The 22,784-nt window shown below is 37.2% G+C and overlaps 1 protein-coding gene across 1 annotated transcript in view; it reads left to right on the top strand.

Moving 5' to 3' along the window:
* LOC117405635 (limbic system-associated membrane protein) overlaps positions 1 to 22,784 on the top strand; it is a 626,316-nt gene that overhangs the window by 351,141 nt on the left and 252,391 nt on the right. The window lies entirely within an intron of this gene.

The following is a 22,784-nucleotide window of genomic DNA, read 5'->3' on the forward strand; positions in this document are numbered from 1 at the left end:
GAAAAAGTACAAACTATTCCTGGAAAGTCTAGACGGCAGCAGGAGATTGAACGCTTAGTTAGAGAAAGGAGACAGCTGAGGAACCAATGGAGAAGAGCAGAACAAAGTCAGAAGGAGGGACTCAATCTCTTACAAAGGGTCATAAAAGATAAGCTTGCAACATTGCGCAGAGCTGAGCGCCTACGGAAACGCTACAAAAAGAAGGAGCGTGCGAGAGCTAACTTTTATAAAGACCCATTCAAATTTGTAAAGAAGTTATTCACCAGTGAGAAGAATGGCACACTAAAAGCATCTAAGGTTGAGCTGGAGAGATATTTGGAGGAAACACATACAGATTCAAAAAGGCAGGAGCCTATGTCAATTCCGTCAGACATCCCACCTATCAATCCACCAGAATACCAAATGGAGGACTGTGCACCTAAGTGGAAAGAAATAGAGCAAGCTGTGAAAAAAGCAAGGGCTTCATCATCTCCAGGGCCTAATGGAGTTCCGTACAGAGTGTACAAGAGTGCTTCAGGAGTTCTACGAATTCTGTGGAAATTGATGAAAGTGGCATGGGAAAAACAGGTTGTACCAAGAGCATGGCGCCGAGCAGGTGGAGTCTTTATACCTAAAGAAAAAGATTCTACAAGCATCAGTCAGTTTCGTCCCATTTCCCTATTAAACGTAGAAGGCAAGATTTTCTTCAGCATTATTGCTCAGAGATTGTCAGCTTACCTATTAAAGAACTGCTTCATTGACACTTCAATACAAAAAGCGGGCATTCCAGGTTTCCCAGGTTGCTTAGAACACATCAATGTGATCTGGCAACAAATTCAATCAGCTAAAAAGGAGAGGAAGGAGCTCCATGTGACATTCCTGGATTTGGCTAATGCATATGGTTCAGTGCCACATGAACTACTTTGGGCAGCATTTGATTTTTTCAGTGTACCGATGACAATAACAAATTTAGTGAAAGCCTATTTTGGAGATTTACAATTCAGTTTTTCAACTTCAGAATTCAGCACTACATGGCAATGCCTAGAGGTTGGAATAATGGCAGGATGCACCATTTCTCCACTGGCTTTTACCATGGCAATGGAAGTAATCATTAGGGCATCAAAATGGGTAGTAGGAGGAGAGCGCTTGGCTTCTGGAATGCGACTACCACCAATTCGAGCATACATGGATGACATGACAACCATGACTACAACAGTAGCCTGCACTAATCGATTATTGGGCAAATTAACCAATAACATTGAATGGGCACGAATGCAATTCAAGCCCACTAAATCAAGGAGCATCTCTATAATTAAAGGCAAAGTAGTAGATAAAACATTCTTCATTAATGGTGAGGCAATACCAACAGTGTCTGAGAAGCCAGTGAAGAGTCTTGGGAGATGGTACGACGGGGATCTAAAGGACACAGTTCGTGTGGGAGAAGTTCGACAACAAGCAGTGGAAGGGTTGAAGAGCATAGACAGCTGCGCTCTACCAGGTAAACTAAAACTCTGGTGCTTTCAGTTTGGTCTACTGCCGAGGTTGCTGTGGCCACTGACTGTGTACGAGGTTTCTTTGACAACAGTAGAGAAGCTGGAAGCTTTAATCAGTTCATACATCAGGAAATGGTTGGGAGTTCCACGCTGCCTCAGCAGAGTGGGACTTTATGGTAAAGGAATACTGCAGCTACCAGTCTCTGCTCTAACCGAGGAGTTTAAGTGCGCCAAGGTCAGACTGGAAATGACATTAGTAGAGTCACGCGATAAATGCGTAAGGGAGGCAGCACCTGTGTTGAAAACTGGAAGAAAGTGGGCGGCAAAGAAAGCTGTGGAAGATGCAAAGGCTGCCCTTCGAATTGGTGATATCATGGGGCAAGTTCAGCATGGAAGAGGGGGTCTTGGTTTCAGTTCAACTCCTCCTACATGGCACAAGGCGGCCCCAGCTCAAAGGAGGAAGCTGGTAGTCAACGAGGTGCAAAAGCAGGAGGAGAGGATGAGGTGTATAAAGGCCATTTCCCAGGCCAAACAGGGAGAATGGATGAGATGGGAGAGTGTGGAACAACGCAAGATTGGCTGGCAAGACCTATGGTCAATGGAACAGAGCAGGATCAGTTTCCTCATCAGGTCAACATATGATGTTCTCCCATCACCACAGAACCTAAACCTCTGGGTAGGAGAGGATCCCTCATGTCCTTTGTGTTCATCACCTGCAACATTAAGGCACATTTTGACAGGATGTAAGGTGGCTCTTAGCCAAGGACGGTTTACTTGGCGCCATGACCAGGTGCTGCGATGTTTGGCCTTAGCATTGGAAGACAAGCGTAACATGACCAATAAGTTGCCACCTGTTCCATCAAAACATTACACACAAAAGACAACATTCCTCCGCCCAGGAGAGCAACCACCAAGAAAAGGTGTTAAAACCAATCCTCGCCCAGGACAATTGGAAGCTGCTAGAGACTGGAATATGCTGGCAGATGTTGGTCAACGGCTTATTTTTCCACCTGAGATTGCCACCACTAACCTTCGACCAGATATTGTCTTGTGGTCTGGATCAGCACGCCTTGTTCACCTGGTAGAGTTAACAGTGCCATGGGAGGATGCTGTAGATGAGGCGTATGAGAGGAAGAAACTGCGGTATGCTCAACTAGCCACTGAAGCGGAACAGCGAGGATGGAGAGTTCGGGTTTACCCAGTGGAAGTGGGTTGTCGAGGATTTGTGGCACGCTCTACAACCCGGTTTCTCAGAGACGTCGGATTCAGTGGCCAAGAGTTGCGTCGCACAGTGAAGAACTTATCTGAAGCAGCAGAGAGGAGCAGCAACTGGCTGTGGTTGAGACGGAAAGATTCTGGCTGGGGACAGGTAAGTAAGCTGGGCTGAGTTGAGTGGGGGACGGAGGGGGGTGATGCTGGGACGCCAGAATCACCGTCGAGCCCTCTTGAGGTGTCGTGGGCTAGTCGACGAAACACTGAGGATGGAAGGTGCCCACTTGAAAACCCCAGAGATGTACCCTACTTAGCTCAATCCAGACGGTTGTCATGCTGATGCGCTGGGGAGGCCGCACTTTGGTTGATCCCCGGAGCCAGCATCGCAGCCGTTGTGTGTGCTGATGCGCCAGGGAGGCAAAATAAGCTGATCCCTGGAGCCAGCATTACACTTCAGCCATTAACACCAGACAGAAGGATATCTACATCATCATATGGAAGGAAACGTAAATGGAGGGAGACACATATGGATCACATTAGTTTACTGTAAAGCTACGTCTTAGTTGGTGCTTATCTTGGCGAGAGCCGAGTTCAAATCAGCATGAAGTTTTAACATCTACTCTCGTGTAATGGAAATCAAGAGTCTATTCACACTCCGTGGATAGTAACCAGAGTGAATGCTTAAACACATTTTTTAATATGCTTCCATGTGGGGTGGCCATGATTAGATACCCATGGTCCTGGTGTTGCTATCTAAAGAGAGAGGGGTCTTTAACAACTGGGTCTTAGCTTTATGGAATGGATAAAGAAAACTTGTGTCTTATCGTTTGAGTCTTTAATGAATTAGAAATGGTTATTTTTTTTCTTGTATTGCTGTATTGTTTATGGCTTTTGCCTTGAACCCCTCAATGCTTTCACTTTGTAGTTATACAGTACTATTTAGGTCTCAGCTCATTTACTAGCCCATATCATAAAAACTACTGACTCTACAGTAGATGACTGCACTATACTTTCACCTCTGGAGGCAATGGTCACAACTGAAATGAGATGGGTGGTCTCAACTTCCACATCAAAATACCACCCCACCGTTCTCACTGTTGGAACTGGCTAACTCTGAATAGCTCTCTCATCCTGTAAGGAAATGCCACCCCCACCATTAAACAGTTCACCCTCTAAGCGGCTTAATTCATTGAGACAATCTGTTACTCAGAAGATACGATTCGAATGCTTTATACCCAAGGTGCATTGATGGCTGCAATGTGGAATTGTACAATGCCTCCTTGTGTGGCCTTGAGGTTTTTTCATCACCAGAACGCCAATGGACGATGAAACATAAATATTCAAGTTGTTCTTTCTTTTTTGTGGTACAGTATAGAACCAGGCTGTTCCATGAATAATTTTTTATAGAGAATATGTAAAGGGAAGGCAAGGGGGGGGGGGGGGGGTAAATACATTTGGAAACTTACCTGACACTTTAAAGAATACCTTCTCTGAGCACGTCCCAGCTTTGGTCAATCATTCACCATTCAATTTGCCTCATTAAGTCATTTTATTTATCTCAGACGTTTTTTTCCTCCTCCATCAAGCAATAAAAAGAGAATTTGAAATGTCTGTAATATGGCAAGAAGGCTTTTTGAATGATACCCTGTCTTCCCCCATTCTTTCTTTCAGAATAAGATATTCATGTAATTTTAGTCTGAATAGCTAAAGTGAATGGACATGATTATACAACAGGAAAAAGGAGAGACTCTATTTTCTAATACAGTAGCTTCCCATAGCAAAATATGCAAAAGCTGATATTTAGTGGAAGAATGTCAGTTTAGGTATTTTTGAATGTCAGTTTAGGTATTTCAAGGCTTCTTTTGATAAAAAATGACCATTAATAACTATTTGACACAAGAATGATTATCGGTATTCATGTATAATCTTTCTATAATTTTCTCCAAAAGCTGTATTTCACAAATTCTTAAATAAGCAGTATTTTAAACAATTCACATATAAATTGGAAATATAGAAATATTTAGTATTTAAATGACATACATTGGATATGTACAAGAAAACCTGTACATTTAATCCTTACAAACAATTAAACAGTAAGGCTACAAATTTTAATTAGTAAACGTTTCACTCCTACATCTTTTATAATTATAAAAACCTTATCCCCCCGGTGCTAGAAAAATAAAACAAAATACAATTCACATTTTGTTACTTTATTGACATATAATGATAATAAGACACCCCTATTGGGATTTACTATACTTACAGAGCAGTCTAGCATGGTAAAGCAGTCTGCAATTGTAGATAGCTCATTTAGTGTTAGGGTTTTATTGCTTCAATAATTGTAGCTACCTTGATTCATCATGCCTTTTTAATGCTGCAGTACAATGAACTATCAATATCCACTGTAGTGTGCAAGGTATATTTGTATTTGAACTAGTTTAAGTTGTAATCATATAATACCTTATTTTAATTCAAAGTGTATAACTTCTAGTTTAACTTCTTTAAACGCAGAATAATTGTCTTGTAAAACCCACATCAATTTGTATAAATCACATACAACAAACAATTAATATAGTGTTCATTAACTCAAAGCATGAATTGAAAGCAATAATACTTTTCTTACATTCTACCTCAAACAAAAAGTTAATTTTACTCTAAGGTTGGCTTATTCTTAGTTCATAAGAGGATATAACACTATGTGTTGAATACTTAACAGACTTTTGCTCCTCCTCCCGGTGATTGGATAGTTTGTTTATTTGGGGGCGGTGCCCGAGTCCACCTGGAGTGTTTTCCCATTGGCTGTTCTCTTTCCGAGATGGCCCAATGTTCTCAATTGGTCCGCTGTTTTTCCCATCGGCTGTATTCATGGGGTGGACTGTTTTCTGTCCGAGGTGTCAAAACATTCAAAACCGTCTGGTTTGTACCCTCTTGGAAGACACCTCTGGTGCCAAAGGATTTATTCAGTGATAGTGAAGATAAACCCCTTGTCTAGTATTTAGTTTGTGACTTTTTTTAAAAGCATTATTTGTCAGTGAGGGAGTTTGTGACAAGTAACCAAGCAGACACAGATAATGGTTTAGGACCCCCTCTTCCTATATATTCCATTTCTGTTAATTTCATAAACAGAATGACATTATGACCCAACCTGATGCTACACCACAGTTTACCTGATTACAGTGACCTATTCTACATTAAGAATAGCTGTGTTCTTGATTCCTTATTGTTGATAGCCCCTACCAATTATATTGGGCCATGAGTTATGACCTCCATTACTAATACACCGATATAGGTATACAAATTTTCAAGAGCAATTAAGGATTTAAGATTAATCATTTAGTACCATAAACCGATGTGATGGTATTTGTCTGGACTAAGGGCTCTGCATATCTTAAAAAGGCATCTGTTTTTGATGAGTAGGAGTAAAGTTTATACTTGGGTTTAGGTTTGATTCTTGGATATGACTGTAAGCAAATAAAGGAAGAAAGAACAAAACATTTCTGTTGATATTGTCCATATATTTACAAAATTCAGTACTCTGCGGTGACTAAATAAGCCACCGCATGTGTGGCTAGGTATGTAGCAACTAGTGTTGCCAAGTTTCCCGAGAAAAAAAAGGTGCACTGCTTTTCAAAACAAGCCCAAGACAAGCCCAACCCATTTTAGCGGGAGGGGAGTGGGGGTGTTTATACAGTCCATTTTTTTTTAATGACGTGCATATACATTGACAAATGTCACCAAAACCACTCCTACCACCATTTTAAACTGTTGAAGTCCCATCACCTATTACAAAAAAAACCTGCGACTCTCAATAAAAACAAGCCCAGTTCCGCTTATTATAAGCAGACTTTGCAACTGTGGTAGCATCTCTATGCCAGTCCTATCCATTAAATTAATGTGCATTTGAAAGTTGGTTAATGTCTGCAGTGAGCTGAATTGTGAGAAGTGATCACTTTCTGTTTTTTATGGAACAGCTGATCCGTGTCTTCAACGAAAACGGTGAGTGGATAGTGTGTTTATTTGATGCTACTTTAATTAGATTTAGTGTATATTCCATTTGTATAGTATTTCATCTTTTTGCAACTAATAGGTAGGTGAATGCTATAGTCTGATTCCCTCCAACTCTGCATTATACAGGTATATAATTATTAATCTTGCTTGTAAATAAAGTGGATTGAAGGGGTAAAAAGTCACATGTGCTACATTTTAACTCAATGTGACAGAATTGTATAATACAGGACTATTTTTTATGTAACAAACTATGTTAAACATTATAGGGTTATTTTTTTAATTAGAGATAAAATAAAACAAAGAAAAAGTGTCACTAGTGCAAATTGAACACTTCACATAAAGTCTTGGAGTATAACACTTCTCCAAATACCAAGATCAGGTGATACTTCCATATAATTAACAACAGCAAAACCACGAAAAGCATGTTAATTGAACAGTTAACGTATCTCATTGGGATTCATTAAAAAAAAAAAAAAAACATGGTTCAGGTTTATCGAAAAGGCAGGGAAATCATGCAGGTTTTCTGCACAACCCCTAATCCATATATACACACAATTTACCATACAATACAGGAGTTATTCATTTAAGAATAAGCTGACTGTAATGCAACTTCTTATTTAGTATTGAAAGTAAAGTTGTCAGATTCATTTGCTTAATTGCGTTTGCCACAGGCGGTAGAGATTCACCATACCTGGTACTTTCAAATAGCACATAATACCAGAAAATGTCAGATAGATTATCTGGTATTCATTCATGATGAAATAATGTTATGGTTAGGTTTCCATATGAATAATCACTAAATAAGGTTTATTTTTAAAAAATAATTAATTCGGAAATCATATATTAATTAAAATGTAATGATATTTGAACTACTGCAACATATTATAAAGTAGTACCTCACTGTAGATATTCTCACATGCTCTCCCCCTAAAAATGTAAGAGAAGCATTCATCATGTAAGTTCCATGACATTGCACAGATCCTCTCCATTCTACACATCAGTGAGTCCTTACACTTTGCACTGCGTCTGCAAAGAGTAGCTGTTGCTTTAGATGGGGGACAAGTACAAATGGAATCTTTAGAGATTGGATTGAGTGGTGAGGCAATCAGTCACTTTATATAGCTCCATCCTTGGAGATTAGTGTCCCTGGATGAACATGTTGGAGACATGATCTATCTAGTGTGAGGAAAAATTAGGAATAAATCAAGATCTGTTTTTTTTTTGTTTTTTTTTACAGATAACATTCTCTTTGGTTCTAGTATGCCAATCTACAGTCTATAAACATAAAATATAGTGTTCTGTTCTCTGACAGATTACTTGTGATATCGAGATTTTTGTGTGGAGATACCTGGTGAAAGCTCCTCAGTAAACCACTTCATTGTTAATAAATCAATGTTAAGAATCTTCGCTGTTAATCTTGGTAGTGTTGTGGTAATGTACTATGTAACCAAACAGATTTACTTTAGACCCAATACAATTGAGACAAATTTCAATGATTTGGTTGTCTTGGAGTTGATAATAAAAGTAGGCATTTGTTGTTTGCTGAATGGTTTTAGATCATAAATAGGTCCCTATATACTGTAGCGGTGGTGGAAGAAAAGTGAGGAAACAGTGTTTAAAATGAACCACAGCTCTTTTTATTAATCACACACACACACACAGACCTGTCAACTCTCCCTTATTTGCCGGGATTCTCTCGTGTTTTGCTCAAAACTACTGTTAAACCCCTTTATGCCAGCAAACCTTTAATTTCCACAAAAGTCATGTACGGTCTGTGGTCACTTACACAGTAGGCTTTAGGACCCAGGGGAGCCCTGTGGCAGACATGCATTCAGTGTGCGAGGCTCACATACATGACCATGTCGCCTCCCAGTAAAACAAAAAAACAAAAAACACATATATTGATGCAAATTTCAAGCTTTTTGGACAACAACATATTCTCACATAATCCTAAGCAATGTTGGAAAAAGGCATACTTTCTGTAAACTATGCAGGACTGATTTATTTTAACGGTGGGACAAGGGAGCAAGAATGATGTTTGTGGTAAGCACAAGAGATCACAAAAACACCAAAAAGCCAGCGCTCAATTAATAACATCTTTCATTTTCAAAAGAAAAACGGAGCTCAAGAAATATGCAGAGACCTTTACATGCTGTGACTAGTTCAGCAAATCTGTAATAGACATGTTCCCAGACAAATAGCAAAGTATTGCAGGAAAGTCTAAAAGTCACACAAATAGTGAAAGGAGTTTCTATTACAATTTCAGCATCAACATTGCTTTAGAAATTCAGATTGATTTACAGCATGTGTTTATATACAGCAATAGTGTGTTTGTTTAAAATAGAAGATAGTTGACAATTAAATGTTACTGACAGTGGTACTATTGATCCGCCACATATGTGCAGTGTATTGAATAACATCGCAATACCACATTGTTGTGTATTTTGGCATTAAAAAAAAAATTATGATGAATTTTTCTTGTTATAAAGTAGGTGCCATACATAGCTCGTCCTTTGATGATGAGGTCAATGTGCAGTACCAAACTAAGCCTTAGATGTGTTGTGTGATGAAAGTAACAACACCAACTGTATATGCTTTGCTGTCATGCAAAATCAACTACAGTGGACCTGTTTACAAAGTATTAGCTGCTGCCAAATCAGCTATCTTCTACAATACAATAAGAACCACAGGGGCCAAGAGAGAATTGGATTGTGAATCATGGCATGGTTGTTTTCGATATGTTTCCTTTTTAAAAGCAATTAGAAGGAGCACCATATCACTGTCTAACATTCTACCAAGTAATACAGTGGAATAATTGTATGCCGTTGTCTTATGTAGGCATTCAGTTCAATTCAGGCCGCTAAGATTTCAGTTTACAAAAGCTCCCTTATTTTGAAAACTCAATGTTGACAGGTCTGCACAACACAGGACTGGAACCGAAGACAGATTAACTCAACCAGGCCACAGCGCTATTTAAATACAGTTTTTTCCTGACCTGGTTGGAGACAAGCAGACACAAAATGATAAACAAAGTAATACATTTATGTTAATCAAGCATAACACAGACGAATACACATGCACGCACACACACACACACAAAACAACCTCTGGCAACCATGTTTGTTTCAGTTCTGCCCCCCTGCCACCCCGTTACAATATTAACTAACTATCAACAAAAAAAACAACATATGTTATAATAACATGTGACCTGATATGAAAGACACAATTTAGGTCTGTGCTTACATTTGAAGAGCATTTATACATTATTGTAAAACCCTGTGAATGTGTATTTTGTAAAAGAGGTTTTTTTAAAAATATAATCAGGTTTTATATCAGCCTTTAAACCACCTAGAATATAGCAGTGGTCCTCAAAGTGTTTTGGTCACATGCACAGTCTTATAAGTGCATGATTATTTTTCCTTATTGACATTTAAATTCAGTACTTAAAATAGTATGAGAAAAGGAATACCACAAATGGTAAAATGCATGAGACTTTTTAGAAGTTGTTTAAGATGCTTAATTAAAGCAGAAAGTGGTCTAACATTGTCACACATGCGTGCCTATAATTTTTACATCACCAACGATGCAGGTTTTCATGCAGGCAGCTATATAAAGGATATAAATGACACATCTTGAGGTGTTCTAATGATGCAGCAGTGTGGAAGTGCTTTTTGAAAATGTATACCAGTGTCCCTTTTATTGGCCTGCAGTGTGCTACACAGGGATCAAGTCTGCACCCGTTTGATAGCAGAAGTTTCATATTTTCAAACACCTAGAACAATAGAGAAGTTTCTAGTTGGAAAACAAACTATAAACCACAACTGTCAAGAGCTAGCCAGCTGAGGCTCTGCCATCTGCAATCAAGAAGAGAAGATGCCGTCTTTGTCACTGTGCCTGTGCTGGGAAGAGATTTAGGAGAGCCAAGGCTTAGAGGAAAAGGCCAACAAATAATAGCTGCATAAAGTTATGTGCAATTCTATTCTGGAGATGTTTCTTCTTAACTGAATGTTGAAGAGATTGCATGCTCTTTAAAGTAGAGGCTTTTGAGAATGACATGATAATGTAAGAAGTTATTTAACTGTCAATGCAGGGTATTTATAGATGAGATAAGACGTGATGCAGGAAAGGACTGCAGTGCTAAACCACATGGTTAAGATTGAACAATACCACACAATTCAATCTGATTAACCACAGACTCAATGAAGGTTCTCACGTGATTGTGATATAACACCACCATAAGGTGAATTGAATAACAAATAGACCTGAAGATCTGCCAATATTCTTTTCAAGAAAATACTGGTTGAAGCAGAAGTCGCACCAATAAAAATAAATAAATAAATAAATGAAACGTTTTTGTATTTGCATATTGCTTTCAAAATTAAATGATTCCATTAATTCTGGCTTAACCTATAACACATTGCTGCAAATGAGGCAAGAAAGCTAAAGATATCTACAGCCCCTTTCACACTGGCGCGCTTACCCAGGTTGGCAGCAACCCACCTCAGGATGTGGGTCGACGCGCTTTGACCCAGGTCAGGCGAGACAAAATGCATGATGATGGGTGTTCGTAAGTGGACAAAGTAACCAAGTAACAGCCACGCCTGCGTGAAGGTTTCACTTCCATTTCTTTTTATTCTGTTTAGCCATATTTTTGTTGACTGAGACACACCATAAGCCATATTGCAGCAGGGAGGAAGAAACATTTGCTCCAGTCAACATTTGGGGCAACGGTTCAATCCACAGAAGCTTGGATGGAAGCTTCTGTAACAAGCTGCTTCCGGGGCATTGTGTATATGCATTGTGTACTTACTTCTGTCACCCAGATCAAACCTGCTTCTTCAAAAAGCAGTGTGAAATCGTGTAGCCAACTTGCATGACACCAGACAACGACCCGGTAGGACATGCCAGTGTGAAAGGGGCTTAAGTTATACTTTGCATACTAGCTATAATGTAATTCTCTGGTCATAGTGAGCCTACATAGCAATACAGGTAAGGCTACTGCAAATGGTTTAATTTATAGCTTATACAGGTTTTAAATCCACACGTTATTGATTAAACAGCATGGAAGACATAGTGTAACTGATTGGATTTTTGATGCAGTGAACTGCCACTATTCTGTAGTTGGCTTGCCTCACTTCCAACAATGTGTTGGGATAATTGATTGCACTTCAAAGGTGAAAGACTTTGCAGCACAGAAACCAAAAGTTTGCTGCTTGACAGAAACATCAGGCTTCCCTAAGGTATTTAGCTAATTAGTCTTTAAGTTTAATATTACATGTAAACAATAATAGGCTTGACTCAGGATTTGAAGGAGTTGAGTGAAATAATAGCACAGACTATTCTTATGTAACAATGCCTGAAGCATTGCCACAAGTATGTAGAAGGCTGTTATTGCACTGGAAAGAAACCATGCATGTTAAAAATGATATCTGTTATGAATGCATGGCATACTGTGCAGTATGTGCATATATTATGTGTATCAGATGATACACTGAGAAACTTGTTTGTTTTTGTTGTAAAATAGTGGGCACTGGAGAGGCTTTAGTAAACTGCTGAAAATGAGATGTTATCTTGCAAGTAAATTTTATACAAATTACAATAATCCGAGTGATTTTACTTAATTTTCAATGTGAATTTTGACCTAATGGGACATCTGTAACAATCTGAGCTTTCAAAACTAGTTTTACATTTTGCTACAGGTGCATTACTGTGTTCACGATAATTTATGACTGCTGTCTTAATACGAACACAAACACAGATACTGTAGCTGAACAGTATTATTTAAGGTGTATGTTTTTTAGTTTTTTTTTGTACATTGAGTGTATGACAGGATAACAGTGTTACGAGTGGTAATTCTCAATCCTGTATTAACACCAGTTGTCTATTTTATCCGACAATAACGAACACTCATAATCCATTAAACACCTCTAGAATGTTAATTATTGTACATTTAAGAATAGTGGGCCTCATTTACGAAAGGGTGCTACATTTGGAGTTAGTGCCCCATTTACTAACAGATAACGCATTAATTTACATGCACAGTATTTGGCAAATTTACATACCATATCGTGCATGCTATATGTATTGTGAATTCTTCTTTAAAACAACCTGCGTATTCAGCATGTGCAGTCTACATTGAAAGAGTGCCATTAAGCCAATCACAGCTCACAGAGGTAATAAAACAGCCAATGAAATCGCACACAGGATCAGTTTCTTCACGCACACAGCATACATGTTGATTAGGTAGCGAAGCGAAGGCTTGTTTAAACTATTTATTTTACTTTGCGTCATATTTAAAATCAGTAGCAAAAAAGTAGTTGGAGATGTCACGGAGGCGGAACACAGAAGATTCCAAAATCGTAGCCAGATGATTATTTTTTCACTAAATAATTTTGACGACAAGGCACATGTCTGATTTGCAGTGCAACGGTTGCAGTTATGAAAGATTATACCATACAACGTCACTATGATACGCTGCACAAAGCAACGTATTTTGAGTTTACTGGAAATTAAATAAGCTATGGAGTCTCAAGGAAAGGAAAGGACTTGTTTAACTTCAGGAAGCCATGGAAAGTGAAGAATTACCTTGGAAGAAACTAACTTGTTGGATTACAACAGAGGGTGCACCATATATGACTGAGCAGAAGAGTGGATTGGCTAGTAGCAGAGTGCTGGAAAGAATTTAAGAAAGAAATGCAGAAGTGCCCATTTTCTTATACTGGATTCTGCATCAACAGGCATTATGTGGAAAAGTTGCTGAATTAGAACATGTAATGAGTATTGTTATCAAGTGTGCGAGAAGTCAAGTGTCTTGACAGAAGTCATAAAAAGGTGCATTTCAAAGTGTTTACCATTTCACATTTTCACAGCTTGTCAGTATCTTTTGTATTCAGTGCAGTTAAAATATTGAGACATAGTATTGTATACTCTGACATCTTTTTTTTTTTACTGTTTGAGATTTCCATTGAAAGTAAAATACTCTTCTATTTCCTCCATTATATTACATATGTGATATTGAGTTTTTTTGGTCAGTTCTATGAAAGCTGCTTCTAGTTAATGTGTTTTGTGTAAAGTGGTATATTTGAGTATATTGGCCTACATACAATTTATGTAGACATTTTCATGTACATTACGATGTATATATATGCATATATTTTTTACGGTGTGGCCCACCAAGTGAACAGTCTTAACTTAAATGGCCTTTGCTGACAGATTTTTTCCATTCAAACACATTTTCATAACTAAGCAATTCAGCAAGATGTATTTATTTCACGCCGATTATTTTTCACTAAACTGAATGAATCAAACAAATCAGTAAAAAGAATCAAACTGCACATCACTAGTTTTCAGACCAGAAAATTAGGTTTAAATAGCGCGCCTATCAGTGGTTAAAGTCCAATCTAACTAATTATCACTCACTTTAATGTGCACAATACAATTATCGCCCTTTAGTAAATATGGTGTGAATGAAGATCATCTCATTATTCAGAGTGGGGTGCCTCATTTAAAATACATTATCATGCATTACCATACAAATCACATATTCATTCTGATTACCATAGTATGGCACAATAAGCATGTCCACTATTTTGCGCGATAATGAATCAAATTGCAATAGTAAATCCAGAAATCATTAACGTGCGCAGTAATTGTAATTAACAGGCACCATAAAGTTTAATGCCCTTTCGTAAATGAGGCCCAGTATGTACTGTATTTTAATCCCAAAGACTCTCATAGCTAAAAATATGTGAAATGAATTACAGCTGTTAAGATTTTGAAGTTATTTTGTGTTTTTAAACCTGCTTTGAAACCTGTTTATAAATATATAACATTTAAGTTGTTTCTTGTTTGTTGTTTATTAACAGCTGATTGCTTTTTGAAAAGGTAATTTTGGCTATTAACCAGTTGCACCTATAATCCACAAGATGGCACTTCCTTTAACAGAGAAAGCCATCTTTAAATTTTGATGTTTGGCATACATGCAGTGCTTTGAAATGCACGCTCATTAATATAGCTGAGGGACTGGTGGCAGTCCCTTTGCTAGGAACGAGAGAGTCAGCTTGATAAGTCAATGTCTATTTTCTGTTCAGCCAGTCCAAGCTGACACTGCTCATTAGCATTATTTTACTTATCAGGCAGAGAGGTGCCTGGGCTCACATTGCTGCTGCTTTCTTTTACTGAGAAAATAAACCCAGTTGTGCCTTCTGCTCCTCCTCACTGCAGCCTCCAAGGGCTTTTACTTCTGATGTGACTCAATCTGATTTTGACCATTTTTAATGAGGTGCAAAGACATAGCAGAGAGAAAATTACCAGGGACGATGTAGTTGGTCTCATATTGCTGTTACCTCAATGAATGCATTTTAATCATACAAAACAGGAGCATACGCTTATACTGGGTGGGGTGTGTGGGGGGTACGTGTATACACAAGTGCATGGGCTTGTACTAGGAAAATATCTGAATAGAAAGTCCACTGTCCACTTGCAGGGCTTTAATATGGTATTTTAACAATTTAACAACATACTTTACCATGCTGTTGTAAAGTAATGCAAATCATACATCTTAGCCCCTGTGCTTTGCATTTGCACTTATGTTCAACCAGGGGGTCACTTATACTTGGACACAGGAGTATGGACTTATAGCCTTCGATGTACTCCATTACTGTAGTTGTTAAATATCTCTTCCAATTGCTTAAAGTTGGCTAATCGGTTTATAGTGTTCTAATTTCAGATCTACTCCTTATCATTCTCAAAATTAAAAACATAATAAAAGTTTACAGCCGACATGTTTTTATCAGGAGAATGTCAGTGTTTAATTTAATACTACAAAATGATTCCATGGTGTTTATCAGCATTACAAATATCAAGAAACTCTTTCCCCAACCCCAAGCTCTTAAACTCGGGGTGAATCGAGCAAACTCTGAGATTTTCTACTTTCTATTTTGAGATAAGCAAGTATGCAATGTCCCACATATAACTGTCATTGGGAAACGCAGATGTTCACCCTAAGCTTACCCAAGCTTGCTTCTGCACTCTCATATAGAACGGCTGTCAGCATAAATGGCTGGGTGTTCACAGCATGCTGTGTCTGTGCTATTCAGCGAATCATCTGTGATACAGGGAGCCTATAATTTTAAAAAAGGAAAGAATAAGCTATCCTGTGCAGCTGAGTATAATAGCTAATAATACACTATAATTTCCTTCTCATAAAGAGGTTTATGGTATATATGGAATCTAGGGAAAGGATTTTGATTAGCTTTGAACATCAAGTTTTCAAAAAGTCAGAATTCTTCTTATTAAAAGTCTGCATACTCTATAGTATATTATTTCCATTGGGTATTGTACAACACTTGAAACATAGGGACAATTCAAAAGGCTTCCTACAATGTATAGCATGCTATATGTAACGGGGAGTTTGTAACTATCAGATCCCAGTAGGCAGTAAAATCCCTACAGAAATTCTAAAGTATAGTTGAGTGGTGATTCTAAAGATAGGAATTACTGACCAGGATCGTGGATGTAATATAACCCTGGAGAGATGTACTATGGTGTGTGAAATCTTTAAGAGTTGCCTTTAGTCTGGTTAAACCAGAAAACAGTGAATTGGTCTTGGGTTCAACTCCTAGTCTGCCAGATGTGCCATCTCACGACAATAAATAACTGTTCTAAATCACTACCAAACACATTGTTTTTAATTAATTCATGGACAGTTTGGACTACCCACTATGTATTATTTCATTCACAGCAAAGATTGAGTACTATACTTGTTGCATAGTGGCTATCAACATGTGCATCCCCCCAACCCTCCACTACAGCTCGCTTATGTGTCTCTAAACAGTGAGTTTATATTACACAAAATAAGAGAAACCAGCATTAGTAATATTGGGCCTTTTGTGGTGTGAAGGTTGAGAACCCCAGCAAGCTGTCCCACATTACTGTTACTGTGCCATGACAAAGAAGGAAGCCTTGATCACGAACAGAGAGAAAGGGTAAGAGTATTTATAGTTATTTTTGCAGTATGAATACACACCTGCAACACACCAAACATACTGACAGAATAGTCCCACTCACCGCTTCTAATGCTACATTGTTGACATTTTGGCACTGTAACTGAAAATATCAAGCAATACCAAAGAAGGATAAGGTAAAACTATACCTTAGTCAAGTTGAAAAGTGTTTCTGTTATTGCCTCATTCAGTGTGATAATGAAGAACTGTACGTGGTGGTATCTGAATAGCAGTTAGGGACTGTAAGAGCTGTGTGGGTTCTGTGGGTAGCTCTAGCAGAGATGGTATTTGTCAAAACCTTTTTCAAGTTGACTTAGTTTCTTATATTTACCTTATGATTCTGCTTGAGCAATTTAAAGCTATTGACAAATAATGAAAAAAGTTTCTGCATATCTCACCAGATTTTTACAGCATGCTATGATGAATTAATTGACAATCTGTGACATTACAGACTGAAATGCTCCTTATTAAGGTATATGTAAATCTAGGTGATGGTGAATCAATTCTCTGGCATAGAAGGAATCATATCCCTGGCCTTTATTAAACAGTGTAAAGTATCTCTGAGGCAATGAACTGGTGCTTCAGAGGGAGATTTTAAATTATAATAATCAGCAAAAAAATAAATTGATTAAAACAAAAGTAATACAGATTAGTGGTTCAAAAGGACAAAATGAAAGCTTGGGACGGGTTTAGTAAAAATAAATATACTGTAGGCTAGAGCACTCTGTAATTATTTAAGCCAGGGATGTTCATTTGAATATAATGACAAGAATTATATGATCTTGCATAAGATTTATGGGACACGCTGTATAACATGTTACAGTATAGCAAAATATAATTTCAAAGGTTCATTGCAAACAAGTGTTATTATTACTAATCATACTCTAGAACAATTTGTAGGATAATGAATGGCCTTTTAAAAAAATGTTTGTTGGTTCCACAGTATAAAACCACTTATAACAGATCCCTATACTTACGTGTTGTCAAACCTTAAAGTTAAATCATTAATGGCATTGGTTATCTAAACAATAAGTACACTTGTTTTGAGGGGGAAAAATGAATGCTGTTCCCTTCTTATTTTCTAAAAACCACAGTAATGTTATCTAAACAGATCTCCCTTCTTGAACAATAGGAATTATTGAGTGAGTTTAACTTGCTCCCACCAACAACTACAGTTCCAAACTATCCACCCCACATACAAAAGTCTATTACATTATACTAACCATGGGTTGCTAAATGATGAAATAATGTGATATCTGTATAATGTGAAATAATGTATAATGTGATATCTTGTAACAATTGTAAGTGGCCCTGGGTAAGGGCTCCTGCTAATAAATACATAAATAAATAAATAAATAAATAAATAAATAAATAAATAAATAATAATAATAATAATAATAATAATAATAATAATAATAATAATAATAATAATAATAATAATGGAACAGTGGTATATGGAGAAAAGGAAAGGGGAGGGGAAAAAGGCAGAGTCAAAACAGGTTTAAAGATAAGGAGATATGTAATGTATATGGGGGTACAAAACATAATTCTGTAAACAACATTATTTCTTAGAAACAACACCTATTGCATGTAGAAAATATCCAGCCTGTGGAAACTGTGAGAACAATACATGGCCAGAAATGTGTGGTGGATGTATAACATATGGTAACCAAATGAAAGGAGCTAGGAGGAATGTACAAAACAGTTTAATAGTACGGTCAAAAATCTCTTTCTTCCCATGTATTTGTATTTTACTAACATTTCTGCAGCGAGGGTCTTAAAGGAAAAGGTGATGCATAGTTTATTTCACCTACACCTACAAATGCTGAAAACTCACTCAATATAATCTTGAAACATATCAAAATAGATATCACAGGTCTCCTCCGCTTCCCTAATTATGTGTGTCCATCAAACAAGCAATGTCAAATCTAAATACTAAATCCTTAAACTCATCAACATGATCTCACCAGTACCATATATATATATATATATATATATATATATATATATATATATATATATATATATATATATATATATATATATATATAATTGAATTGGGGTTGAACCCTATCCAGATGTTATTACCAGTAGACGCTGGATCATATATTTCTTTGTGCTGTATCTGCCACATATAAACACACCCATTTGACAGATAGAGAGAATCTGATTATGCCATAGTTTGCCACTGAAAAAGTGTCAGAAGTGCTTTCTCTGGTATAACGGGACCCTTGTGGATTGCTCCCTGTCATGGCACCCCCAGTGTGGAGTTCCCTTTGCACAGTTCCCATTAAAAATGGTTTCTGACACCCAAAGCTTGGTTCCCTGCATGTCATACTCTGCTGGACAAGGATTTAAATGAGGACTAAAATAAACACAATATATATTTTTTTAAATACCTGCTTTCATGACCACATAGGTCCCTTGATAGTGAATGAGAAGAAATCAACTTGCACTAGTTGACTTGATCATTTTGACTAGCAGTGAAACTGCCAATTAAATGTGTGTTATTAGCAGTTCCATATTGTATTTGATCATTATATAAACAACCAACTTTCCCTGTGTGCACACTACAAAGGGACAACGTTAACTTGTACAATTAAATTCCTTGCATATAATATATCCACATTATTCTTATGAACTCTGGATAGACAATACCATCTCTCTAATTAGATTTTTGTCCAGAATGCCTGCAGTCTAAAGTTAGTGCTAAAAGGGCTAAAATATGAGCGTGTTAGCTACAGAGCAGTCATTGTACAGTCTGCATTAAAAAAAAAATCCTTCATTGATACACTCATGCCGTCTGGGATCTCCTGAGCTTCAGAGGATTTAATTGGGAAGTTAATATCCTGTCTTAATAATGGGCAGACAGCATCAGTTGCATGCTTATAAAATAATCACATGCAGTAACTTTCCTGATGAGCCTCTCACTTTTAATTCAGAATCTACCAAGACTATACTGTTGCTTCTGGTAACATCACTTGTGTAAACCAAATGCAGCCAATAACTTTATAGTAAACGTATCTCACAAGAGATCATCTTTGTATTGCTAAGAAGTATAGCGCTAAATTCTAATGCAATGCAACCAAAATAAAAGAGTATTTGTGCCAAAAGATTATTACTGTCTATTTCATTAATTAATATGCTACATGGAGATGTACTGTCGCTTATGTAAATTGCATGCTGCATTTCCTAACTTTCTTACATTATGCATGAGATGACAGTCAGTTCTTCAACAGTGACTTATAATTACTGGATGCACTAAATGCAGGTACATTAACTACACTGCAGCTTCACTGTATTTTCAATCATATAATTGTGTGCTAAGTGCATTCAGTAAATATTAGCAAATGGTAACTACAGTGTAGCCTATGTGTAGTTCATGCAACTGTATTTTGAACCGTGTCAGAATAATTTCACATGTTTCTTCTTGCTGTGACTTAGTTCTTTGCCTATGATATCCTAAATTTTGACCCGTAAAAGAGTACTTGAATATTGCAATGCATAAAAATGTTTCTTTAAAATTGCCACCTAAATGCTATAACCTGCACATGCCTTCTTTTGGATATAATAGAATGCATCAGTAGGAATTCTGTCATTATATGTGTGTGTTTTCTTTTTCACCATTCGCTGTTATAGACTATATATTTATATAACTATATATATAACTATATATACTTATTTCACTGTAAGTCATTCTTAAATTGGGGTATTTAAATCCTAACTTAAGATGCACAATGGAGGTGGAAAGGCTACAGAGGTGATCAAATTGCTGAAGAGGATACTGGTCATGTCAATAGTGTATATCTGTGAGAAGTAGTTTGAAATCATCATTGTCCTGAATTGATCAATGTCAGATACGTCCTAGTATTAAATGCAGTCTGAGTATTCTGAGGTGTTATCCAGCAGTTGTGTTTATAAATCAGAAGTGCTTGTGATAGCTTCATGCCTCCATGGTCTCTTGAAAGTTACTGTGTACTGTGAAGAAAAAAGATATACAAATGTCACAAATCCCACTGAGACAAGTGAAATGCTACTGTCACAGTGTGGGTGAGTGGTGAGGGAATACAGAAAACAAAGTAAGAATACCTCAGAGAACAAGACAGACCTTTGAGAGCACCGGGCTTTTCTAATGCATATGTTATTATGTGCTTATCCGTTACCAATATAAAGAGGTGTGCTTATCATTCTAAACCTGTTTGATATTGTTTACAGTACCACTATTGCAGTGTTTGCTGTTATGTGTAATTATTACATGACTTGTTTTTATTACTAGCATAGTTGTTACTCAGTTGATCTAAATCATGATAATATTATTTAAATAGTGGCAGTATTCTGTTTAGACACCTCTGACTTCTCCTTAATTTCTTACCCTATGTGTGCTGTCTTTCATTTGCTACTGTTGTTTCTCCTTAGATCATTGTCTACCATGCCAACCAAATAACTAACAAAAATGTAATTTCTATCTCTGAAACTTTGAATAGAGGTCTTCTAAGTACTAGTAACTCGTCGTTGTCACAGTTGCAGATGGGGCAGAAATTACATTTGAATTCCCTAGTAGTCACTTCATAAATTCAGCTTTTATAAGTGGCTGAAATGGACATTAATGCCAAAATACAAGCATGTTAAATATTGATATAAGTAGAATCAACGGTAGAGAACGACAGAGAACACAAATAATAGGTTAATGAAGAAGTAAGAAATTAGATATTCAAAATGTAGATGGTGTAAATCTTTTGCAACTAAAGCCTTTGGGTTGCATGCTGAGCCCCGAAGGACCTTTCTGTTATTGTACAAACAATATTAAGATGACTAAAGATATAGGACTTGATAAATTACAATAGAAAAAAAAACCTTGTGACTAAGGTATTATAGTAAAGAGGTCTTGCAGCCCTCAAAGGTATTTACAGGACCCCATATGTAAGATTTAGATTGGCTCGGGCCAAAATGTGTATGATAGAAACAATAATGATGTTTTTACAGTTGAGTCACTGTTTTAAGTGTGATTAATTTGTGATACCCCACTTATTTGTTATTTATGATTTTCAAAACTAATTGTCAGCCATGTCGTGTAAGATGGATACTGAATGGTGCTGCTTGGTTACTTTCACCAGTATAAAACATCCATGATGAATCACCTATGACTCGTGCAGATGCTGGCTGCTATTGTCTCATGCCGGGCGTTGTTCTCTTCTCTTTCCGTGCATCTTATCTTAGCTTAGGCAATAACAGAGTGTTTAGAAGTAATGATACTGTTGATAGGTGCTTAACGTTGAATTGGAAATCGCCTGACCTCTGTTTGAATCCACTTCTTCAAGCCCTTTAAAAAAAGACAGTGTTCTGGTAGGTTTTGTTTCTTTATATGGGGTTCATCTCCTGTAATCAGAGGGGTTAGGGTTAACAGCAGCACACTGTTCTGTTAACAGACAATTATGAGGAGCTAGGTTTGCCCTGTATACCTTTGCATTTTTTATTAATATTTTAAACAGTCCCACTGATTTCCTCTAAAACCAGTTCTATAAAACTGCCTATTTCCTTTTTAATGACCACTATCCAAATTTGCTAATTTCAACAACCACACAAAAGGGTTTAATACTGACAGGTATGAATTTGAGAACATAGTGGCATTTTAGCTCTTGGTATCATGTTCACACTGCAGCCCTGTATGTTCCACCTCTCTCTAAAATAGAATGATACATTTTAAAACTAATTAGCAAATTTGAAAAACATGACCTATTTATGCCTTTCCCCCGCTATGCTGTCTATAAGCACTCTTGCATGGTTTCCAGTGTCTGCAGCTCTGATTACAGGGAGCAAACTAGTCATACTGGAACACTGTCCCCATTGTTCAAGACATGAACACCGCCCCCTTCCAGAGCCCCCTAAATAAACAGAACATTAATACTTGGATGTTATTCAGCAAGTGGCCTGAAAGCCAAGCAAGCTGTTAATTCAGTGGCTCTGTCCAGCTATTCTTCATACGGAGAATTCAAATGAGTCGAGAATAAACTGATGTTAACACATTATCAGTATTAATGGCAATAACACTGTACAATAAACATTGGTAACTAGACTGCATGTAATGTAA

The sequence above is a fragment of the Acipenser ruthenus genome, chromosome 8 (assembly GCF_902713425.1).
Source record: "Acipenser ruthenus chromosome 8, fAciRut3.2 maternal haplotype, whole genome shotgun sequence".
In the NCBI taxonomy this organism is placed as follows: Eukaryota; Metazoa; Chordata; class Actinopteri; order Acipenseriformes; family Acipenseridae; genus Acipenser; species Acipenser ruthenus.